Source organism: Lutjanus erythropterus, chromosome 9, assembly GCF_056507025.1.
Source record: "Lutjanus erythropterus isolate fLutEry1 chromosome 9, fLutEry1.hap2, whole genome shotgun sequence".
Classification (NCBI taxonomy): domain Eukaryota; kingdom Metazoa; phylum Chordata; class Actinopteri; order Lutjaniformes; family Lutjanidae; genus Lutjanus; species Lutjanus erythropterus.
The window spans coordinates 671370-695471 of NC_139325.1; positions in this window are offsets into that span (position 1 = coordinate 671370).

Here is a 24102-nt window from a genome sequence, read left to right on the forward strand (position 1 = left end):
AGAGCTCTCTACCCAAGGCAAATGCATACGCTTTACTATGCATGTGACAGTCAATAGTGTTCGATAACTGTGTTGAAAAATATCTAAATAACTTAGTCTCAAATTTGGCATTTAAGATTTGTAACACAATAGAAAATAATAGCCCCACTAGTTCACAGCGAAGTTTTTCTTTTCTGTCTGTCTTTTCTTTTTTCTTTAAAGATTGCTTTTGGGCATTTGCCCAGAGAAGAAGTTGAGTTTATTATGAAGACATACTAGACTTATTAAGATGGAGATTTTTGTTGTGGTACATTTAAAATCTATAGTTGAACATCTTTGAAAAAATGTGTGTTGCAAATTAACAAAAAAATATAAAGCTACTACAAGGTGTTTTTAACTGGTTATGAAAATGTCTCAGTTTATCACTGATATGACCCACATAAGTTAATGCAAGAAGATCATTATTCTTAATACCTGTCACTGGGTTGGATTTTCCATGAAATCAGATGAAACAAGCCTGTGTTTTCCCATTTGCATTTTCCCACGCAAAGTTACACAGAGTAGTGGTCAGTTAAAATAAAGCAGGAGGAGATTTTTGTCTAGATAATTCTATTCTTGATTATATAATTTGTGGTTATTGTGTTTATGATCCACATTTGTCAGGGCCTCCAAGTATTTCAGGAAAAGCTTTGTTGTATAGTTTCAACTTAACTTACCTCAAGTAATGTAAGAGAGACGACTAGGCACCAACCAGGTGCAACAATACACAAGGGTTAGCCAGCTAGCAATGCAGAATAGCATATAATGTAGCATCTTAGCGTAGCTTTTCAGCCTTAGCTAGCTTGGTAGCTTCAAGCTAGGTGTGTACGTTTCTGCAACCAGGCTGCATTTGGTCTGCTTCAGCTGCACCCACGCTCCACATCTTTGCCCATCTTTGGATCAGCCATAGATTAGGCAGAGTCACGCACTGCGAAGATGGTGATGGTCGGAGCCACCACACAGAGGTCTCTGCTTTAAATCTTTATTAATGCACGCTAAGCTATATTATTTCAGCGTGACTACCACCAGAGGGCAGCAATGACTTGCGTTCCTACAGTTTGGAGATACACACCAGCGTTGGAACAGTAGTTTATAAATAATTATATGATGAACAATTAATTACACTATGATGGAAAGCAAGCTCATATTGCCTGAACACAGAAATGAAAAGAGATTCCAAAAAATACAAAAAGCAAGTTAATTTTCAGGACAAAAAGGACCGGATATGGGACCACTGCCTGTAATTCAGGACTGCCCTGAATTTTTCAGGACTTCAGGTCACTCTGGATTTTACACAGGCTATGATTGTAATACACTTGTAAAAATATGATAATATGAAGATTCAGTAACAAAATCACAGTAAGAGATGTCTTCTCAACCTTCATGTCCACTGCAGCATTTGCTTAAAGTACACATAGTTCCTCTGTTCCAACATGGAGAAACTGAGGGACAGAGACATTACTGTTATCTTGTACAGATGTCATACATCCCAGCAGGAAGTGGTGGGGAGGAACCCTGGTGTTGTGAAGAAGCCGTGTCTGACACTTCAGCGGCCTGATTCACAACACCAGCTGACCCTCCCCACCCACACACATGCACACACACTCCCAGTGCAGTGAGTGCAGAGGCAGTGTGAGGGCTGAAGTCAGGAGTTCATCTTCACTGAGTCAGTGACAGAAACAAGCCACTGACAACTGAGACACCACCCAGTGTTTATGGTTCCTTTATTGTTCTCAGAGGGCAACACACACAGTCACAACCTGTCTTATTAGCATAAAACTGATATTACTCACCTTTTCTCTGTAGGACACTTATGTCCACTGTTACTCTATACTACTGTATGCACTGGTAGTGAACTGCTCAAACTAAAGTAACTATTTATAGTTACTCAAATTACTGTAATTAAGCAATTGTATGGGGGTCTTGGTACAAGTCTGTACTTACACTGAATTATGCATTACACTGAACTGTTTAGTTACTTTTAAAATCATAATTGAGTACTGAGTGCAATTTCAAAACCTCAGTAAAGTGATTTGATTGTAAACAGGCCAATGAAAACCAGGACATATGGGCAAAAATTTGAACACTGCAGAGGCACAGGTTTGGAGTAAGGATGTTAGTGATCGAGCATTAATCGCCATAGAGAATTTAACCAATTAAAATTCGTAGATATTTAATCAATACTCTAGAAATGGCAGCAATTGCACCTCATTTGACATTGATTTGCCTGGCGGAGGCTTTAGTGCGATAATTAAACTTAAAATTGAAAACAGAAAAAGTTGAAAATGAGGGGAAAAAATTAAGAAGCATTAAAAATTAATTGTTTGTTTGCATTTTCAACCATTGGTTAAGGAAAATGCATAAAATTTGCAACCCTGGTTTAGAGCGGTGATGACGGTTACAAAGTAACTAATACCCTGAGTACTTTTTGAGAGATATACTTTGTACTTCTACTTAAGTAACACCAGTACTTTTACTAGGACATACAGTAGATCGGCTTGGGTGCTGTACACACGGTCTCCACTGGAGGGCAGTCCGAACATGGCAGCTCTCTTCCACTGTCACCGGTCACACACCTGCAATGAGACAGAAAAAAAAAATTAAAAGCAGCTCTCAAGGAAATGTAGTGTTTGAAATTTTGGGTTTAAAAATGCTGATGAGCCTAAAAAAATCCTATGAATCACATGAAACCCTGTAATGTAACCGTAATATGTGCGTATATTATCCTAAACACAGTCAGTGATTATCTTTAGCAAACCTTTTACAGGAACTCAGTGTGTCTGTGCAGTGAAACACAAGACAGTCCTCAGATGTAACAGTGCTCTATTTGGTTGCCTATTTATAAAGTGCTTTGGTATTGAGGACAGGGCAGTGATGGAGCTGAGAATAACTTTGGTTTCACAGCGGTGAGCCTTAATCCACCTTGTAGCAGCCCACTGTGTATGCAAACTAAAATCAAGTCATACTAAAGTGGGTTTACAGTAAAATCATCTCCAAGCCATGTTTCTCCTCAGTATAACACATCATTTTAGGAAATAGATTCAGGATTGCAGATGAGCTTGTCTGGTGGGGTCAGGCTGGTACGATTTATGACCTGAATTAATAAATATCAAATAGCCACAAGCTAAATAAAATTCATTTTGAGTCATTCTCTGAAAATCAAAGTTTTGTCTGTTGGCTAGATAGGATCTCAGATTAACAGCAAATAAAGCAGCAGTAAAATGTCAAAATACTAAATTCAGTTAAGTCTTGAATTCAAAATGTTGGCCAAGTTACAGTAGGTAGTTATTTAGCAAAAAAAAAAAAAAGAAGCAGGAGGAGTTTTTTTTTCGATAATTCTATTTGTCATGTTAATGATGTTGATATTTTGTGGTTATTATGTTGGAAACACTGCTGCTTTTGTCCACAGGGGTCTCCAAAATCAACACAGTACGAAGGTTCCTTGTAGTAGCTTTAAGCAAAAGTATGTGAAAGCACCCATGTATCAAAAGTAAATTAAAAAAATAGAAGTAGTCATAACACAAAATGGGCCCTTTCAATGTTATCTTTTTTTAATATTACATTAGGTGTTGATTGAGTGTGCTATTTTTTCACTTTTCCTTCTAAAGCTTATTCTGAATTTCTATTTCACAAACTGTTACTGTACTGTTACTTGTTAGTTTACGAAAAAGTTTGTAGTGTTGTGTCTGTAAGCTAATTATACCTTAGAATGATTACAAGTCCTGGTAGGTAACTAAAGATGAGATATAAATGTAAAATAAATTACATTATTTGTGAGAACTACATTATTTGCTGCTGAAATGTAGTGAAGTAGCATGAAAAACTAACAAAGTTATATGTAAAAGTACAGTGGTACCTTTAAAATCCTTGTTATTGAAGAGTGACTAAACCCCCAAACTGCTTTTTTTCAGCTGAAACCCCATGGGTATATGTGTTGTTGATGGCCTCAGGTCCAAATCTTAACATTTTAGTGCAGTATATTTGAAATCTACACATTGTGTTATAAATGTGTCTTGAAACTGCCCCTTGCTATTGGCTGATCTGGTGGCATCAACCAACTGCCCTCTCCACCCTTGCAACTGTGAAAAAAAATTTGGTGCTTTGGTTTGAACTGATAAACAGTAGAGCTGTGGATAACTTACATTCTGACACTCTCTTACAGGCACACACCTGAGAGCCTCTCAGCCTCTCTGAGCTGCTAACAGTCCATACGTGTGAGCAAGCATCCTGATATGAAATACATTAGACTGAACGTGACTGGTTGCTATCATGTTGATAGATGAGGCAGCTAAAGTTAGGGCTTGTGTTGCAGTGGATGCTGGTCATTTGTTGATGTTAACCAACTCCATTTCTAAGCTAACGTTAGCTAGTTTTTCACATGGTTGGCACTGAAGGCGATAATTTTTTCCTGGGGAATAAAGGGAAAAGAGCTTTTTCACAGCAGCGATATACAATAGTAGAGTGAACACAGGTGTTACCAGTGACACTAATTAAGGTCCTGTTCCATTTAGTGCAGCAGAGCCTTTTTCAGTGAGCCAACATGCACAACAGCAGCACCCTGACTCTGTTTGACCTGAATGGAATTCTACTATTTCATGTCAAAATGGCTGCTGTTAAGAATGTCTGTTAGCTTTAGCTGCTAAAACCTCTGCCATGTTCACCAACTAATCTCAAACTGTGGGCGTCTGTTATTAGCTGTCACTCTGAGTCACGTTTCACATTACACAGTCATTTCTATCAATACAAAAAAAAAACATACCTTCGTATTAGCATTTAGCAAAATGTGTTTGTACAATACAGTTGAATTTTCTTAAACCTGATGTAAAAATTGTTATAAAAAGTCCAACTTCTGCTTTATTACTTAATGGCGTGAATCATGAATGCTATTGTGCTGTTGATGATTATTTGTTTGGATCTATGCAGACAGTTATGGAGCCCTAAAGCAACCTAAAACATCAATTAAAGATTGACGAGGCACCTAAGAACTGAACATCTAAAAATATTTCATATATTTCAGGCGCTTGGTGTCTGTGGGGTAAACTCTTTCACAGCGGGCGCCTTCAAATAATGTCCAGCCAGCTGTTTGAGAGTGCTGTGTTGGGCTGTAGGTGAGTGAGTGAGCTAGTTTACTGTACCGCTTGTGCTGCCGAGTTGGACCAGTGTTTACAATGTTCCACAGCTCTTGTTGTGAAATTGGTTTTTAAGCGTAGCCTTTGACCACTCCATTAATCACTGGTTTGTCCTTCTGCCTGACCAATCCAGGGCGGGTTACTAATTCTTCCGCAAGCTGCTGTGTCACACTCAACATAATATCCCAGCAATACATTTCTCCTAATCCCTTTTTATCAGGTTCGCTGGCCTTTCTGGTCAATCTAATGACGACAAAGCCCACATAAGGGCTTTTGTGCCAAAGGAAAGTTCTTTTACGGTTTCAATTAAATGGCTGGGCTGGCCCAGCGGAAGCTCTTTGCAGAACGCCTGTGTCCTTCAGACAAAGAATGTCACTGTGGATAATGGACAGAAACACTTCAGCGAGGAAGAGGGAAAGGAGGTGCAGAGTGTGGGGGGGGGGGGAAGAAAACCCACCCAGACGCTCGCCTCACAATTTAGCTCATTTCAGAGCCAAAGGTTGTGGAGTTTTTTTCTTTGGGAAGGAGCACAAAGATTTAACTAACAATCAAAACTAGCCTGAGGGATTCTGAGCTGGGAGCAGTGGCAGTGTGTGCGTCTGTGTGTATGTTTGGCTCAGTTAAAGTGAATTATTTGAAGAAGTGCATCACACTTTCTGAAAAGGTGAAAGCAGTCAAGGATGTGAGCTCCAAGCTTTTGGGCAGTGGCTTATTTAAAGGCTTTCATTGATTTCCGTTGTGTTTGATGCTCCAACAAGTCTGCAAATTCTTTTTGGTTTTGTCAGCAACATTCATCCTTGTCTTCAGCTGCTAGGGCTGTGACAATAACCACATAAGATGATACGGCAGTCATAAGATGCCTACCGTCATTACCATTGTCACTGCAAATTTTATTTTAAAGGGTCAATCTCATGGTTGACAGGTCAGGAACACAGCCTCTGACTGGTCAACAGACTCAGCAACAACAACATGCTAACAACAACTATTTTCAAAACAAAAAAAATGGATTTGTTTTACCACAAATCCGAGAAGATGCTGCAGTTCAAGGCTGGATTGCAAACCTTCTGAAAGGGATGCAATCGAGCGGACGTCGTAAAGGTACACCACAAGCATTAGCATAGCTCAATGTTAGCCTTTCGTGCTGAGCTTACTTTGAGGCTAACCCCTTCACTTTTCCAGCATTTGGGGAACAAGAAATATTACTTTTCTTGGACTTGAGAAGCTGCAGCTTTTATTAACTAACACACTGTGACCTGTATTGTACATTTACTGCCAGTCTGACGAGTGACTTACTGCGAGGTTTAATTTTCTGCTCCACTATGAGTCCAATAACACATAATTATTAAGGCAGTGGCGGAATAGCACAATATGCTATAGCTGTAGCTTTGTCACCGCGACAGAAAAAATGCATACTGTCACAGCCCTATCAGCTGCTCACATTAATTCTGGTTTGTGTGTATGAACAGCAAATAATACATATTATCATTTGTTCATTTCAGTTTGAAGTAGTTTGTTTTTGGACATCTGACTGAATGTGTCCATCACCAGTAGGAGGAACTCTCAAAAAAGGCCCTGGCCCAGCCTTCCTCACCACTAATCCATCCTAAAACATCCAGCCACATTACTCCAGAGCTCCAGAGTCTCTCTTGGTTTCCTCTAAATGTCAGAATTGATCTTAAGATTGTCTTTCTGCTCTACAAATCCATCAGTAGCCTCAACATGCTGAACCGGTGTGTCAGGTAGATCTCTATGCTCATCTAGATTAAATGTTCTGTGTCCACAGCACAAGCCTACCCTGGCTGTTTAGAGCTCTTCAATAAGCTGGCGACAGATGTTTTTTTTTTGTTTGTTTTTTTTTAAAAAGCTCATATTTCTTTGTCTCACTTGTGGATTCTGTTGGCCTGGACAGGCAAGGCTGGTAACTTCCCTCAAAAACAAAAGGAAGATTTAAAAAAAATAACAACGGTACATACATGCATAAATAACATACAACCATCATTCATATTCATATCCACATATGTGTAATTTGTGTTTCCCAGTGTTTGTACAGTGCTGTATCTTAAGATCCTGATCTGTATTTGACTGTAAAGGTATTTTCCTTTCTTTTCTAATGTTTAATAATCCTGCCATGTCTTTTTTTTGTCTAAAGTTAAGTTGCAATTTTTATTTATTTATTTTCACTTTGCATACAATAAACATGCATAGCCAATCCAGGTTGTATGTTTTTTTTTTTTGTTTTCTTTTAATTCTGCAGCTGTGGATGTGCACCTCCTTCAGCTTAATATGGAATTTACTGTTCGCCATTCAAGTGTGGCAGCAGGAACTAGAACATTTTGTGCCCTTGTATCTTTTTAAAGCAACATTTCTTAGTGTCCTCTGTCAAATCCTCTATAAACACATTTGATTTGACTTTCACAAAGAAATTGAGGCTCAGAAAGTCTAAATCAAACACCTTCTACCACCATAATCTACTCTACAACAGCTCTGTGTGACATTCAGACACACATACATTTAGCCTGCTATGCTCTAAACAGCCTTATTAAAACTGGTACCAACACTATTTTCCTCCGTAAAGGGAAGGATTGACTCACAGTACAATCGAGTCTGAGTATTTTTTTGACTTTGAGTTACTGAGAATCAGCACTGGCAGGACAGGATGTCCTTGAGCAAACCACTTAATTCTGGTTTATTACAACCTGGGTCCTAAGGTGGTAGTTTTGTCCATCCTGAAACATGGCAACATTGCTACAACCAAGTCAAATAGGGCAGGTTTGACCTTCTGCAGTTGCCATAGCAATATTAGGGATTTATTACTGACATTTCTAGTGTGTTCAGTTTCACCTTTAAGTATAATGATGTAGATAATCTGAATTAACAGTTGGCCTTTTTACATATTTCTCATTGTCTGACTGCTTATGTTTCTCCTCTGTGGAAGCGTGGAAATACCAAACTAATTTGGATTCTCTTCCAATTTGAACAATTCAATCAGTAGGCCTACTGAATAACACTGGAATTTAAATGACACTGCATTTACAGGGGTTTTAACATTTGACTCAATGGCTGTCTAAATATTTTAGATTGAATTTTAAAAATAATTCCTCATTTTGCAATGTCAGATACTGTTTGGGGTTTCTTGTTGTATATCAGAACTTATTTTTCTTTGATCATACGACTGACATGTTTAGTCAGTAACCTGATAGAACAGATAGCTTCCTTTGGGGCCTGGCTGGTTATCTCTGCAGCCCAGACACATAAGTTTAAATTTTTCATTTTGAATCTTTATGTCTGACTTCACCATTTCAATTTCAGCCACTTGATTTTTTTGACTCAACTTTCTTTTTCTCTCTTTTCTTTGTATTATAGTTTAATCTGCAAACACCCCAGAGATACCCAGAATATTTTTTGAGTTGCACAATTTGAAATTATCCTTTAGAAATTTTTCAAAAAGAAGAATTCAAACCACATAAATTAAGACAAAAGTTCCCGTGTTATTTAAATTTACATTAAGTATTAAGTGGTGAGTCCATTTCATGATTAGGCCTTTAGTTAATTAACTTACAGGATTAAAATTCTGATGGACTTCTTTTGCTTCCATATTTGCCCTGTTGAGCAATTATTATCTTCACTCACCTTGGAGTTTTTGTGATTTTTGTGTACACATCTTTATCCAAAGAGCACCACAAACAAACTCAATTTGAGTCATTTCAAACATTTTTAGATATATAATTTACTTGTACTTTACTTGAGAAAAATTCTATGCCATTTCATAACTCTACTCTAATAATATATTTTTTTACTCTATAGTTTCTGGGAAAGATCAAGGATTTACATACACAATATGTTATTTAGATATTATATGAATGTAGATTAGAAAATAATATGCATTGTTGTAGATTTACCAACCAAACACTATAAAAAGTAGCTAAAATTAGTTTTACCTGGACCAGCTACAACACTACAATACAAAATACTGTTGAAACTTTAAGTATATTTTGCTTTTAATACTTCTGAACTTTTACTTAAGGGGTAGTTTGCCCCAAAATGAAAATTCAGTCTTTATCTTCTCACCCTCACAGCGATTGAAGATGTTTTGGTCCACACAACACTGCTGGAGTTTCACAGGAAAACAGCATAGATAAATCTCTCCAACAATGGAAGTGAATGATGACCATTTTCAAATGTATAGAAATGACAGAAAAAGAAAAAAAAAACACTAAAAGGCCTCCATATTGCTCGTCTGACATGCCCATTGTCCTGACATGCAAAGTCATTATTTATACCACGTTTTCAGCCTTCATCTTCACTGTAGATCCTTAGCTTGGAGCCACGTTCATGTGCACATGCACACCATCTGAGGGGTGTGCGTGGATTTAAGGAGACTTGGATTACACCAGTCAGGGTGTATGGAGGCATTTGATATGGGGTTTTTGGTTGTTTTTTTCTGTTTGAAAACTGCACCATTCACTTCCATTGTTTGGGAGATTCTGCAACACTGTTGTCCTGTGAAAGTCCAGCAGTGATTTGTAGACTAAAAAACTAAACTCCTTCCTTCCTACCTTCAATCAGTTGGAGGGTGAGTAGATAATGACTGAATTTTCATTTTTGGGTGGGCTATTCCTTTAAGTTGTAATAAACCAGAATTATCCTATATTGCAAGTGCAACCTATTACAGTAGCGCAGAGACTGGGGGGTGTCACGCTCGGTCAACTTTCGCTCTATAGTTAAAGGTAAAGGTAGTTAAGTGAGTGTAGCTGGCTCAGTTGTTTTCGACAGGAAATTTGACTTCATGGCCAGCAGCCAGCTGCTCAGTGGCAGCAGCGCTGCAGCTTGGCCACAGCTTCTCTAGTGCAGCCAAAAAGAAAAAAAAAAAAAGGCCATGCCACACCCAGTTAACACTGCTGTCCCTTGGGTCCTCGTCTCCTCATCTCTCCCCCCTCCCTCCCATAGGAGCCGTCCATCCTTCACGCCGCTTTTCAGACAGCTGTGCTTACGCTGCACTCCACAGAGAGGGTGGGAAAGAAAGAGACGGGCAGAGAAATAGAGTCTGCCTGCTGCCGGATAAAAGCAAGCTTTTTGTTTCCTAATGGAGCCATGCCTATTTTATTTAGATCAGTCATTCAGCCGATAGTCATTTTGTAAGGAAGAGGAGGAAAATGAGGAGATGAAGGTGGCTGACACTTCTGAGAAATGAGGAGAGCAACAGGGATGCTGCATTCAATGAACTCATTCATTAAGTCACATTCTTTCTTATAAATATATAAATTGAATGTATGTTTTATATAATCATACAGTCTTTTGATTTAAGTTTGCCACCATTTTTAAGTTCTTTTCATTGCAGCTGTAGCAAATGTTTTCTTATTTTAAGCTTTTTTGTGATTAATTCTGACTCAAACTTCCATCACATGCACCTCTTTCTTGAGCTCTGGCAAACTGAAACAGACTTGTAAAACTCAAATTGAAGCTATTTCACAGCTGCCGAGTGAAAAATAAATGAAAAAGCCACAAAAGAGATTTACAAACAAGCTCGCTCAGCTTTAGCCCGGACCAGCTGAGTGACAGCGAGGAATATGGGCTGCAGTTTGCGAGGAGGTAGACAGACAGAGAGGCTCAGTGATCGGCCCACAGCCAGATTGAGTCCAGTATTTTCAGCCCCAGAATAAACTCAAGTCTTATCACAGGAGGAGCAGCTGGCTGCCGAGCAGGACAGGTGACAGAGATGATGCTGACAGCAGCCTGGCCTGCCAATCCAACATCTCTGCGGATCCCCAGAGTGAGGGGAGAAAGAGCTCCACTGATAGACATTTGAAAGGAGCTGCTGTGCAGTTAAAGCAGCGGTCATTGTAAAGTCACAGCAGTGAGAGCGATGTGGAGATCGCCTGAGCTGCATTTACTAAATGTTCACAGAGTGTGTAACCTGGGAAATGCAAAATCTGAGTCTTTGTCAGGCATGATTTACTGCCTGTACTTAGAGACAACATGATCTCACATATTTTTTTTTAATTAAAAGTGCATTTACTCAAATACTGTGCTCAAAGGGATAGTTAGGATTATTTGAAGAAGCAGAGAGAGGCACAGGCATGGAAGCAAAGCAATGTACTGCTGTGGATGGGGTGAGCAACGAAAGGTATTTTAGCTGGTTAAAAAAAGGTCCACCTAAAAAATTCAATATCACTTTAGGTGTTCGCTATATTTAGAATATTTTCCATGCTTTACTTTGCCCTCAGACAGCCTCCTCTGACTGGAAATGGCTGTTACATTAGCCAAATATCACTTTCTCTAAACCAACCAAACTCCATAATTGAAATCAGTCATTTTATCTTGCATAACACAGGAGTTGCTGCTTTACAACTGCTTCAATCCCTTAGTTTGTTTGTACTATTTTGTGACTTTGGTGAATCCGTACTATCCTTTTAAAACACCCAAGTCTCACAATAACACAAGCAAACTAACAGATCTGGGCAGTGGTAGACCAGCATCTCCTGTGTTCTGTGAGGTAAAATGACTGATATTGCCTATGGAGTTTGGGTGGTTTGGATAGAGCAACATTTGACTTCAATAATGGAAGTTTCCCATCATTTATATTGACTTATAACATAGGTAATACAACACTTCAAATAATCTGAATTATCACTTTAAGTACACTTTCATTGTACTTGTACATTATTTGATTATTTCCATTTAATGTTCATTTACATTTCATAGAAAAATACACTTTTGCATTATCTGAAAACTATAGTTCCTACACAGACACATCATAATTTGTATCTGTATCAATTAATATCAATTCATCAGCTTTATTGGCATGACTACAATAAAATATAATGTTGCCAGAGCATATCAGTACAAACATGGACATGGTATCTGTATATGTTCAACCAACAAAATTATCTGTCTCTGTATCTGTATTCAGATTATTTAACACACTGTGGTCCCATGTTTATACTTTAAATCTAACATTTATTGGCAATGCAATTGTTGCGCCTTCAACAGATGAAAATGATTTAATTTTGGCATATAATTAATCATGAATTATATATCCTCATCCTCATAATGTACTTTTCATCCGCCCCTCCATTCTTTTTTTATTTTAAGCTAAACTAAATTTTATGTTGTTATGTCACTTATGTTTTATGACTCAAAAATTGGAAGATTAAATCAGTGATTGATTACAGTTGATACAAACCTTTTTTAAAACTATGTCAAGGTAACAAAGCTGACTTTGTCTGAATAATAATGAGCAACGTCAGACAGAAGAAATATCCATGCATTTTCTGTGCTTTCCTGGATAACATATTCAGATTTGGGTGTATCTGTAGTTACTATAACTCATAAAGATTTTACATTAAACAATCAATACAATACATTACAATATGACTGTAAAAGATTAAACCCTCCAACAGTATATAATGTAATTAAAAACTAGCTCCACCTTAACTAACTCTGACAGCAAATTTCTCCTCCCACATTATTCATCAAAACCAATCATCCAAATTAATCATATATAATATATAACAGTATAACAACTGCATTGGCTGTTTGTTTGCATATTAAACAAATGCTTTTATTTATTTGCTACTAATACTAATGTTCTTTAACTTAATAACTGTGTTTAATGCAGGGCCATTACTTAGCATTTTCACACCGCTGTATTAGAAAAAGTGAAAGGTCTGAATATTTCTTCTTTTAAAAATAAAAGTCACTTTTGTTGCCTTTATGGTCCATACAAGACAAACTCAGCCAGGACAGTTCTTGGGCCTTATCCAAACATAACATAAGATGTTGAGTTTTACTGAGTTTTTCCAGTCCATTTATGTAGAATCAAACAAATTACAGATAAATTGCAATGGTAAGTAATGTGCATGGAACCCTAAAGTGATAATATTCAAAATGATTAATATGCATATCTGTAATGTCATAAAATTTTAATGAAAAAGTAATCTTAACCAGATAACACTGAGCTGCAGTGACAATAGTCTTCCAAATATTATAATAATGTATAATATCAGAAATATAATAGATTCCTAGACAGTCATAACCACTGAGTTTGCATGTCAACAGATCCATCTTTTCACTCTTATATAATTGTAAACTGAAGAACTTTGGGTTTTGGACTGCTGCTCAAACAAAACTGGACACCTGAAGACCTTGCTCTGTGTTTTGGAAAATATGATGGACACTTTTTCACTATTTTATGACATTTCATAGCCTGAGAAAATAATCTGCACATTAATTGCTAATAAAAATAGATGTTAGTGGCAGCCGGAAAAGTCTGTGAGTTTTGTGCTCGTACTTTCAAAGTTTGAGCAAACAAATTTTTATTGACTCGTCATTCTCCAGGCTGTGTGTCTCCAGACTGAATATCTGTAAATCAGCATGGGAACGATCCACATTTCCTTTCCAAAGTGAAGATGACAGTATCTGCAGGTCCATCAGGACGGTGGCAGAGCAGCAGGAAAGATAATTAATGCCTATAAATAGAAGATTGTTGCTTTCTGGGTTGGTAGACAGTCCAAATGTGACACAGCCTCAGCCATTACCACACTGTATCCCAATGCAAATTAAAGATAGGGATGAAAAATCATTGCATATTATTTATTTTTTTTCTCCTCCCTTTTTCTTTGAGCTCCGTATAAATCTTGACTTTCTTGTCTAAGAAGGCAACTTTTAGTGCTTAATTAGTTCATAAAATCTTGTAGGGTGTGCCAGCACTGAAGCAGGGTCCCCACGGCAGACCAACAACAGTCTGCTCATTAGAAGAAGCCACTGGTCTGTGTCTGTCGCTCTGCATGGGCTGCTATCAAAGTCTCCGTGGCTTAGAGGAAGCTACAGATGCACTGAGGAACACACACGCTAAAGAACTATAGGTACACGAACACTCACACACACACACACACAAAACTTTACCTTCAAGGATGGCGCTCTATATTTTTCTTACCGGCAACAAATTTCATGAAAATTAACAACTAATTGCTCCATATAGTATATCCTTCCTGTGCCACAGATGTCCATTAAAAACTAATCAGTGACTGGGCTGACATGTTCCCTCATTAACATGAACACACACACACTGTAGTTTATTTTAACCTGAGCACCAAATGTGGAAGGTGAGACACTACACGGAGACCTTGACACAGGTCAAGATTTTGGTGTATTTTGCTTCCATTACATGTCCTCTTTCAGACTAATGGAAAGAAAACATCCAAAATACACATTTAGGTGTTTATTTTACTCTGTGTTGTCTATTTGCCTCTGCAGATTTCTCCTAAATTCATCAAAAGTTTTAAATAATAGATAATAATAATAATAACACCTTGTAAAATCATATTGGTAGGATGCTATGCATATGGGTTTTGTAGTTTTTTTTTCCAGGATGAGTGTAAGCTTTTACTCATACATATTAATTACATTATTTAGTTATTCTTTAATATATGTCTCATGTGTTCCTTCTGTGATGATTGTAATTTTTACTGTATGTTGTTAAATATGTTGATTTGTGTGAACTTTAGTGTTTATATCTTTGTTTTTTGTGTTTAAGTATGTTTTAAATATACGTTATGTCTTTAACTGTAACAGGAAAACTAGCTTTGTTTTAGGGCACAGCTAATGAGGATCCTGACAAATAAACAAAAGTTAATTTTCACAAAGCTTGAAATACAAAAAAGTTACCTACTGAGGAAGTTTCATAGTGATATCTACTAGATAAAATATTTGTTTTACCCTGTTCAAAATATATGGAATTTTATAATACATATCTTTAAAAGCCACTTTCTCAAAATGATTTTTTCTCATACTTTGAGCCAGAAGTCTCTTTTTTGAACATTTTATAGAGGGATTTGCTCATAAATCATTCAGTCTGATTTATGTACAATTCTATTCCTAAGAAACATTTATTTTTGATTTTTCTGTTTTCTGAAACAAGAATGCTGAACCCAGCTTTATTCAATGTTTATATTTCTGGTCTGGGAAATTATGTAAGCTAAATTAGTGTACATTTACTTAGATAATGCATCATTTGCATATTCAAATAAAACATTTCGGAAAACTTGCAACGCAAAAAAATAATTGTCTTAATCTAAATAATCAAATGAGGAAGTTTCATGATATTTATTGGCCTTATTAAAACTGATGTAGTGTTCAGACGTAGTGTCCTTTTAATCCAAAATCACCTCTACCAGTATTCCTGCAATGAATTTATACAGATGGGCATTTTAACTAAGTACATTAACTTAATTACATGCTGTACAAGTACAACAATATATTGTTTTATTTGTTCAAGTTAATTAACCTTTAATATTTCTGGTGTTTATTTTCAGAACACTTCAGAGTTGTAAACATGACTTCTTCTAATGTGTCTTTTGATTAAAGTTAAATGAATGTACTCTACAGAGTTCAGTCAACTCATTAAAGTAAGTTTCTAGAGAAACATCATCAACATATCGACAGACTTCCCAGAATGCATTGTTTGAGAGTTAAAACTCTCCTGAGACCTTTGTTTTTTTTTTTTTATAGTTTGGCAAAAACATATATGATGAAAATTTGCTGCGTGTCTTTACACACACACTTTAAGTCATGATTGCTTATTTTTTTACAGTAATGAAAACCCTGTGAAGGTTAATATTGAATTTAATCCCTACAACCTGAAAGTTAAAATTGAATAAATTCACTGAGAGCAGTTTCACATATTGTCTTTGTGCCAATGCTGGAGCAAAGAAGCTCCAACAGGAACAGAAGTTCTTTGTGTGGAAGGAAGAACTGAGTTTTCAAACTGAGAAAACATAAAAGGAGGAAAGTCAAGAGTTGTGGGTTCAACTTAATACCTTAAGCATTACAACTGAATTAATATCAAGTTTATTTGTTTTGAATCATTACAATATTACCTCAACGTGTCTTTTTAAATTCAGTCAACCTAAAATTTTAAGGCAGCCTGGACACTTTTTTTTCAAGTTACAACAAATTTTTTTGTTTACAGTGTATTTTATTTTTCCAGACATATATAAGATGCACCATATGAAGTAGTTCAAATTCTAAAAATACACGGGAAAACACTGGAAACTCACAAAATGTACTGATATTAACTGTTTTTTTTATTATATTATTTACCATTATACATTATATTATTTTATTCAATTATTTAGCATTTACTGAAAGTATATTTATGAGGTGTTAAAGATTTGTGAGCTGAGTGTTTAATGTCACAGACAGTGTAGACCGAGAGACTGACACACTGTGACTTCTGATCATTAATCCACTCAGTTTAATGTAATTTATCATAAAGAATAATGAGCTCTTAAATCTTTGTGCCTATTATTTCTCTTCCTATTTCAGGATCTCGGAGCTTGACGCCCTGTGAGAGCAACATTGCTGCCACCTGTGCCTACGAGTCAGATGCAACAATATAACAAAAGTGGCATGTGACTTGATGGCGAGACGAGGCTGCGGAGTCACTGATAATTTCATGATGGGGAAGCTATTGTATTGCAGCTGCAGAGAGAGGAGAAAAGAGGCGAGAGAAGTGGTGACTGTGGACCGCTTCGCCTTTTACACTGGATGTTTGGCAGGCGTGGCACACTGCAGCAGCACTGAACCAGCTGGCATCCACATGCACACACACAGACAGACAGACAGGGAAAGGGAAAGAAAAACAGGGCAGCAAGACAGCTAGGAGACAGATGAAGGGGTGAAGAGAGGATGAGGCAAGGTTAAGATGGATATAAAGAGAAAAAAGAGGGGAAGACAATCTCTCTTTGCACAAACACACACACACACACACACACACACACACACACACACACACACACACAGAAGGCTTGAGAAATGTGATCTCTGGCTGTGACTGACAGTGCAAAAACCTCGCTCTGCACCATCATCTCTCCTTCCTTTGCAGGTGATGCATCCCATTTCTCTCCCTGTGTGCGTACACAGGCAACAAATTGAGTCGTCATCTGCAGAGCCAGTGGTGCCGAATTACCTGCACCTATTAAATTGTTGCTTTCCTAATTAGCTTCCATGTGAACTCGGCGGCTGCCAAAATGTGTGTCACTTTTATAATCCTACCCGCAGAATAATTTAAATGGGAGGTAGCTACCTTTAGGCGGCGCCGTGGCTGGAGTCATTTCCAGGCCACATTAAATGATAGGATCTGTAATAAGACTGAAATATAGCTCGGTTGATTGAGTCAAGTGAAGGAGAGAGCTCTTGTTATATTAATCCTAATGTGAAAATGATGGAAGAAAAATGAAGTTAGATAGCGATTAAATGATTAATCCCACAGGGAGCTGCATGTGTGTGAGTTGCGTAACAAAAATTTATTGATGCTTTTATGCAATTATGTAATTTGCTAAATACTTTGAAGGGTGCAAATGCAAATTGAATACAGCGAGTGACTCATGGCTGCGAAGCAGGTGTGCACGAGCAGAGGCAGGATTATCAGATTGAATCCAACCCAAGAACTCCAAACTAATTAAAACATTCTCAGACACAAGAGCTTTATCTCTCCGTCTTTATGAACAAGTTTGTTGTGTATTTAGAGGAGGTTTTGCCAATAAAGTCAGAACTTTTGGGGGATAAAACAGTGAAAGCACTGCGGGATTATTTGCAGGAGGAAAAAAGAGGTTGCTATGGTGTGAGAGAGAGAGAGAGAGAGAGAGAGAGAGAGAGAAAGAGAGAGAGAGAGAGAGAGAGAGAGAGAGAGAGAGAGAGAGAGAGTGCAGTCAGTGTGGCAGTATTATTATCCCCTTAACCTTACTGACAAGTATGCACAATGTACATTACTCACACCTCAGACCTGGCACAAATTATGTCATCCCAAAAAAACAAAAAACTTTACAAATTAGGAATTCCAACACTCCAGTTCCATTTTTTTTTTTTTTTTTTGGTGGGAATTTATTCTTAAGGATTTGTATGTATGAAATATATGACTTTTAGGAAATCTTTCATTCTGCTTCAGTTTTTTAAATTTCTGAACTTTCTCTACAGCTAGAAAACAACCTTATCCCAGACAACAATTCACACTTTCAAACGATTTGAAAATGCACCTTCAAAACCTAAAACTAACAATACCTACTGTTAATATAGGTATAAAAATGTGCTTTTAGAATCATCTTTGTTTTAAAATATATTATTTTAATGAAAATGTTGGCCTTTTAAAGTTGCATCCCAGGTCAGCTTCATCAGAATTTTCCTAATAAAATGGTGAAAATTGATTTTTAAATGGCTGTTGACAGTGGTGTCTGATTTATGGAGCAATGAAAAGAGGCTTTAAAAAGTCCCTCTGAAAATTATTTAGGCCCAAGTGTGGTAAAATATTGAAAAATACTGAAATAGGTGATGCTGCATTTCTAATTGCCACCCATGTTAAGAAATAAAAAATAAAAAGATTCATGCATGCCTTTTTGTCTGATGTCCACACAAAGGGTTCAGTCTTGCCCACAATCAACCAGTGGTGAACAAAAAACACTTGTATGTCAACAAAATTAAACAAGAATTTTGAACCTGGCTTTGTCCAGTGTTCAGATTTCTTTTCTGGAAATGCAAATTAGCATATAATAATACGATTATGCATATAATAATAATAATAATAATAATAATAATAATAATAATAATAATAATAATAATAATAATGATAATAATAATTTGAATATTCACATATAAGATTTCATAACGCTTACATACAGTTTCATGGTGATATCTATTAAATATTCCACCCTGTTAAAATGTAGTGCCCCCTTAATCCTCTCCAATGGTCTCAGCAGGTTTCATGTAAAGAACTTCTATACAGAGGATATAATGTTAATTAGCAGTACCATAGATTTTGCCAATAAAGTGAGACCTTTTAGGGATGAGAGTGAAAGCACCGCAGGATTATTTGCAAGAAAAAGGAGATTGCTATAGCGTTCCTTGAGAGCCGCGCAGTCAGTGTGGCCGACAGTTTGCTTATTCCCTCAACTTAACTGAGTAGGATGTCTGCCAAGCTCCCAAGGGACTCTGTGTGTGTGTGTGAGTCTGTGCGCATGTGAGTGTGTGTAAGTGTGTGATACAAAGAAAAAGGACGGGAGGAGAGCAGTTCCAGCAGGGCAGGATTTGCTGAATGGACAGACTGACAGCCAGTCTGTACGCAGCTGCAGCAGAGGGCGGCCTGACATGCTTGGGCTTTGCACCTGAGCTGTTTGGCAAAATCAATTTTCATACTATATGAGCGAAGACTGTAAGTCCTAGAGAGAGGCCACTGTGCTATGTAGGTCACATTCCTGGGAAACAGTACAGTAGCTCTCCAGAACATGTTTGCATCTTGTACATGATATCTTTAGCTGTCAGGGTCAGTTTGACAGCAGGAAACTTACCTGGGGAAGTAGTTTAAGTCACCGCTTTAGGCCATAAAATGATCAGAATGAACAGAAGTTAATGAGAAAAGCAAGAGTTGTTTACTTTTGCTCACTACATACACTATTTTAACTCAAAAAAATGTTTCAACTTAAAAAAGTTAGTGTCTGTGCTGCCTTAAATGTTAAAGTTGACTGAATTTTAAAAGACATGTTGAGGTAATTTTGTAATTATTCCAGACAAACTTTTTTCTATTCAGACAGACTTGGTTTTAATTTGGTTGTACTTGAGAAATGTTCCATAAGCTTAAGATATTAACAGCTCACATGCTGATCATGTGTCTTTAAAAACCTTAATTTAATGAGTTGATTGAACTCATCTTTTCAAGTCAAAAGACTTAAAATGAGAAAAAAAATGTGTTTATAGGTTCTGAAGTGTGAAAAAGACTATAAAATTTAAGTCTAATTAACTTGGATAATAAAACTTGTATTATTAGGTTTTTATTACCATTTTTATTATGTTATTATTACTATTTATTGTGTTATTAATATTATTTTTTCCACACTGTATGGGAATCTGTTTATTTTTGGCATTAACTAATTTCTTAGTAATTTGCTGGAATATAGCTGTTCAGTGTTCTGATGTATAGTTTGTAAGTACTCACTTATTATGGTTGACTTGTAGGAAATGATTTACACTGGTTTGTAATCTTTATTTTCAACCTCTTGTCAGCAATTGTGGATCTATCAGTTGTTAACAACCAGCCAAACAGTTATTTTTGTTTTGGACCTGAAGAGGTGAAATAATAATTCAAATTTAAAAAAAAATCAATTGGAGATATATGAGGAAGGTTATGTGTAGTAGGTATATTGTTTTTGCTTTCCTACCCACTTAATTATGATAGGACCAGTTTATTTTTCAGCGCCTTGTTTAGGGTTCTGACCCCAGTTTGAGAACCGCAGATCTAGTGATCAGATGGAACAAAGGGAAGGGTCAGCTGATCAAATTTGCTCCATGAGTGTCTGAGACCTCCCGGTCATCAATACTTTCCTGAAAAATCTGTTGTGTGTGATGTGACTCTTTCACTTCTGCCCCTCTGGTGGATAATCTGTGCACTGCAGGCAGCAGTGGGCACTTGGATCTCACATCCAAAATGGCTGCCTTCTTATAGCGTCTCACAAGCTTTTGGCAGAGAAATCTTGCTCCTTAATATTTCATACCGTACTTTATAGCAAAATTGTGTTGTCTCGTGTTGTGTCTCAAATATAATATAATGTATGATAACTTCCTGTATATCCCAATCGTCATATATTATTGTATTGCACATCATGACGCAGTTATTCCTACCACAATACCAAATAAACAGTTTTGATTATTTAAATAAACTAATTTAGAGACTGAAATGGCATCTTAATAGCATCTTATCATAGAGTAGAAATTTAGATATTTGTAGCTTTATTTAATAGATGCAAACTAATCTCATAATAATGTGAACAAGTTGTATTAATTTTCACTAAAACACTTCCTTAGCTATCATAATCTATATGCTATATTGACCAATTCAGATTATTATTGACTTGATTAGTTCTTTTGGTCTACTACAAGATGAAATAAAAAAGGCTATTAAAATGTATTTTTAATAATTTTGTTGTTGTCTCTTCACAGGGTTTTATTTGTAAAAAATTATGATTATGATATTAAACAGTGTAGAGATCCAGACACAGGCAGGATAACAAGCCAAAAGCACTGTGACACAGGGCTTTAACTGACAGGGATGCACTCGATCACACAAGTCAATATTCATTTGTAACTTAAGTTTATGCCCAACAATTGATGAGTTGTGTCCATTCCTCCATTAGCTATATCTGGTTATGCTTGCCTGTAATTTACTTAAGTGGAAACGTTCCATTGTGTGTGTTTAACTGCACATTAGTATGGTTTCTCTTCTTAAAAAACCTGCAAGAGTAGTACCAATTGAAAGGTTTCTCCTTTTCCTCTATAATTATGTTTAAAGATTTCAGCCCTTTGTGGGAAATTGAAAACATTTACCAATGATATACCTTCTTCTTTGTAGAATTATTATTAAATCATTAGGAAAAGTTACAGAATATTAGCAGGGAATATGGGACTAAAGTCAGTTTTAATGAGTTAAAATCATAATCCCTGACAGTTTGACTTCAGTCAGTATTTACCTCTTCGGTAGACATTAAACAATTCCCACACGTCTCCTCGTGTCTCCCTGAGGTGGCTTGTTAGTACTTGTTAACAATAAACGGGCAAATCCCAAATGTCAGAATCACCCCTAAATAGCTTTCATGCCTTGTATCAGGTGAGTCATATGAATTTCCGGGACGAGAAGTCGCGCCACAGCTTTCCTCACGCTATTGACCACAAAGCCTCCTACTTAGCAGTGGAAAACCAGCACTGACTGAACAAACAGGCAGTTTTATGCTCCGAATAAACAATAAGCAGAGATGCAGAGAGTGACCTTGACCTGTTTGGCAACAAAACAAGGAGAACAAGTTTGCAGTTTGATGGAAAATGCAACAATCTACTTGTTTAATTAAGTCTTAAATATACAAATATATGACTTTAAAGCCAAATCTATTTCATTAATTTTTATTTTCATCCTGACTCAATTTGTTGTTCTCCCATTCATGAGAATATGGACAAATCACATCCTACCAAAAAGAAAGAAAAAATTTATAGAGAAAATTGACTCTTAAAGAATTTATAGATGTGAAACATAGGAAATGTTTTGTTTGCTTTCATTTTCTTAACATTTAAAGTTCTGTGCAACAAAACCTTCTTGTCCCAGACAAAAATTCACAACTTCAAATAATTTAAAAATGTCTTAAAATTCTAAAGCTAACAATTCCTACTAATAACATAGGTATAAAATGTGCTATTATAATCATATTTGATTCTCAGATTTCTGTCAGCTCTGTCATATTTTTACAAAATTATGAATTAGTCGTGCATTAAAGAGTTTACCTGTACCCTAAGGACCCCTGTCTCACTTCCTGGTCTAAAAAAGGCAGGAATACTGCTTAAACTTTCGACAAATCTTTCGACAAATTCATCAAACATTTCTACATTTACATTTAATAAGAAATCTACATTTAATAAGAAATCTTACAGTTAATACATTTCTGCATTTAATAAGAAAAATGTAGTGTCTACATTTAATAAGAAATTTAATCACCAGAAGGTTGGCCCATTACAAGTTTAAACAGCCAAGAGTTTGATCTTTTAAAATATATTTTCCCAGCTTTACTGCAGAGTAAAATTCAAAACCCCCTCAAAATACGGTTTCATCCTAATTCTCAAGAACAAGTGAGTTAATGAAAACTTTATTTTCATCCTGACTCAATGTGTAGTTATAACTATAATAGTCATGTCAGATGAATTTGTCCATGTTTTCCTCTTGCGCAGTTCTCATTACAGTCTCTGTAAAAGGTAATTCTAAATTTGCAAAATGGATAACGAGCTGTGATTAAATATCTTCGGACGTGCAGCGGTTCCTGGAAGGGCTTCACTTCAAATTTGAAAAAGAGAAAACTTGGACAAACAAACAAATTTCAGTCGGATCAAATCAGTGCAATCAAACTCAAATGAAGCTGACCTTTATCTGCACACTGCCTAAGTAAACAGGCGGCAGAAAGGCAGTAAACACTTTAATTTGCAGTAATTCCCTACCTCTCAGCTGATGCAGGGCTGCTGGTAGAAAACTATCTGCTCTCCAAATAAAAGCTGACGGCCGGCCTGCAGGAAGAAAGCAAATGTTAGAGCAATTAATTTGTTTTCCTTTAAGAACAATAAAGGGCCAGTTGGTGTGTGTTTCACAGGGACGGACTGTGACCCCTCACACACACACACACACACACACACACACACACACACACACACACACACACACACAAAGTTTTTTTTTTTAATTCAGTGCAATAAATCACTGAAAAGTCAGTGAGTACACTCAGGCAATGCATGTGTTTGTGTTTTTTGCATGTTGTTGCTTGAAAATTCATTTCTCGTGTGTGTGTGTTTCAGCATATATATGTGTGTGTGTTTATTGTCCCTATAGCCCATCTGTGCGTGCCGCCTCCCTATCGACTGTGCCTCTCTCACAGGCGGCGCAGCGGTGATGAGGTCCACTCTGCGTCGGTAATAAGCTCGTTAATCATGCAGCCATACGGCCCGCAGCTCCCCATCCACGTCCCAGCTATGATTATCAGCATTGATTGGCTCGGGAGAAAGCAGCCGCTGCCTCCGGACCAATGGAGGCAGAGGTTGTTGGGGTGTACGGCGCATGAGCAGACGACCATCGATTTAAGCATGAAAGGAGACTAAATGGAATCCAAATGTTTTGCCTTTGAGATCCACACAGGATGGACTGTGTGGCTTTTATTCAAGATTTTATACCAGGATGTAACTGAAGGCACACGTGTCCTGTAATATGAATTTATAATGGAAACCTTAGAAGGTGTCTTTGAAAAACTGCACTGACTTTGACTTTATTCTCAGAATGGTATTTCAACTTTATTCTCCTTTTATTTTTTATGTCTGACAGCAATACTGAAGGTTCAACTTTATTCTCAAATATTTCAGCTTTATTCTCAGTAGTTCAACTTTATTC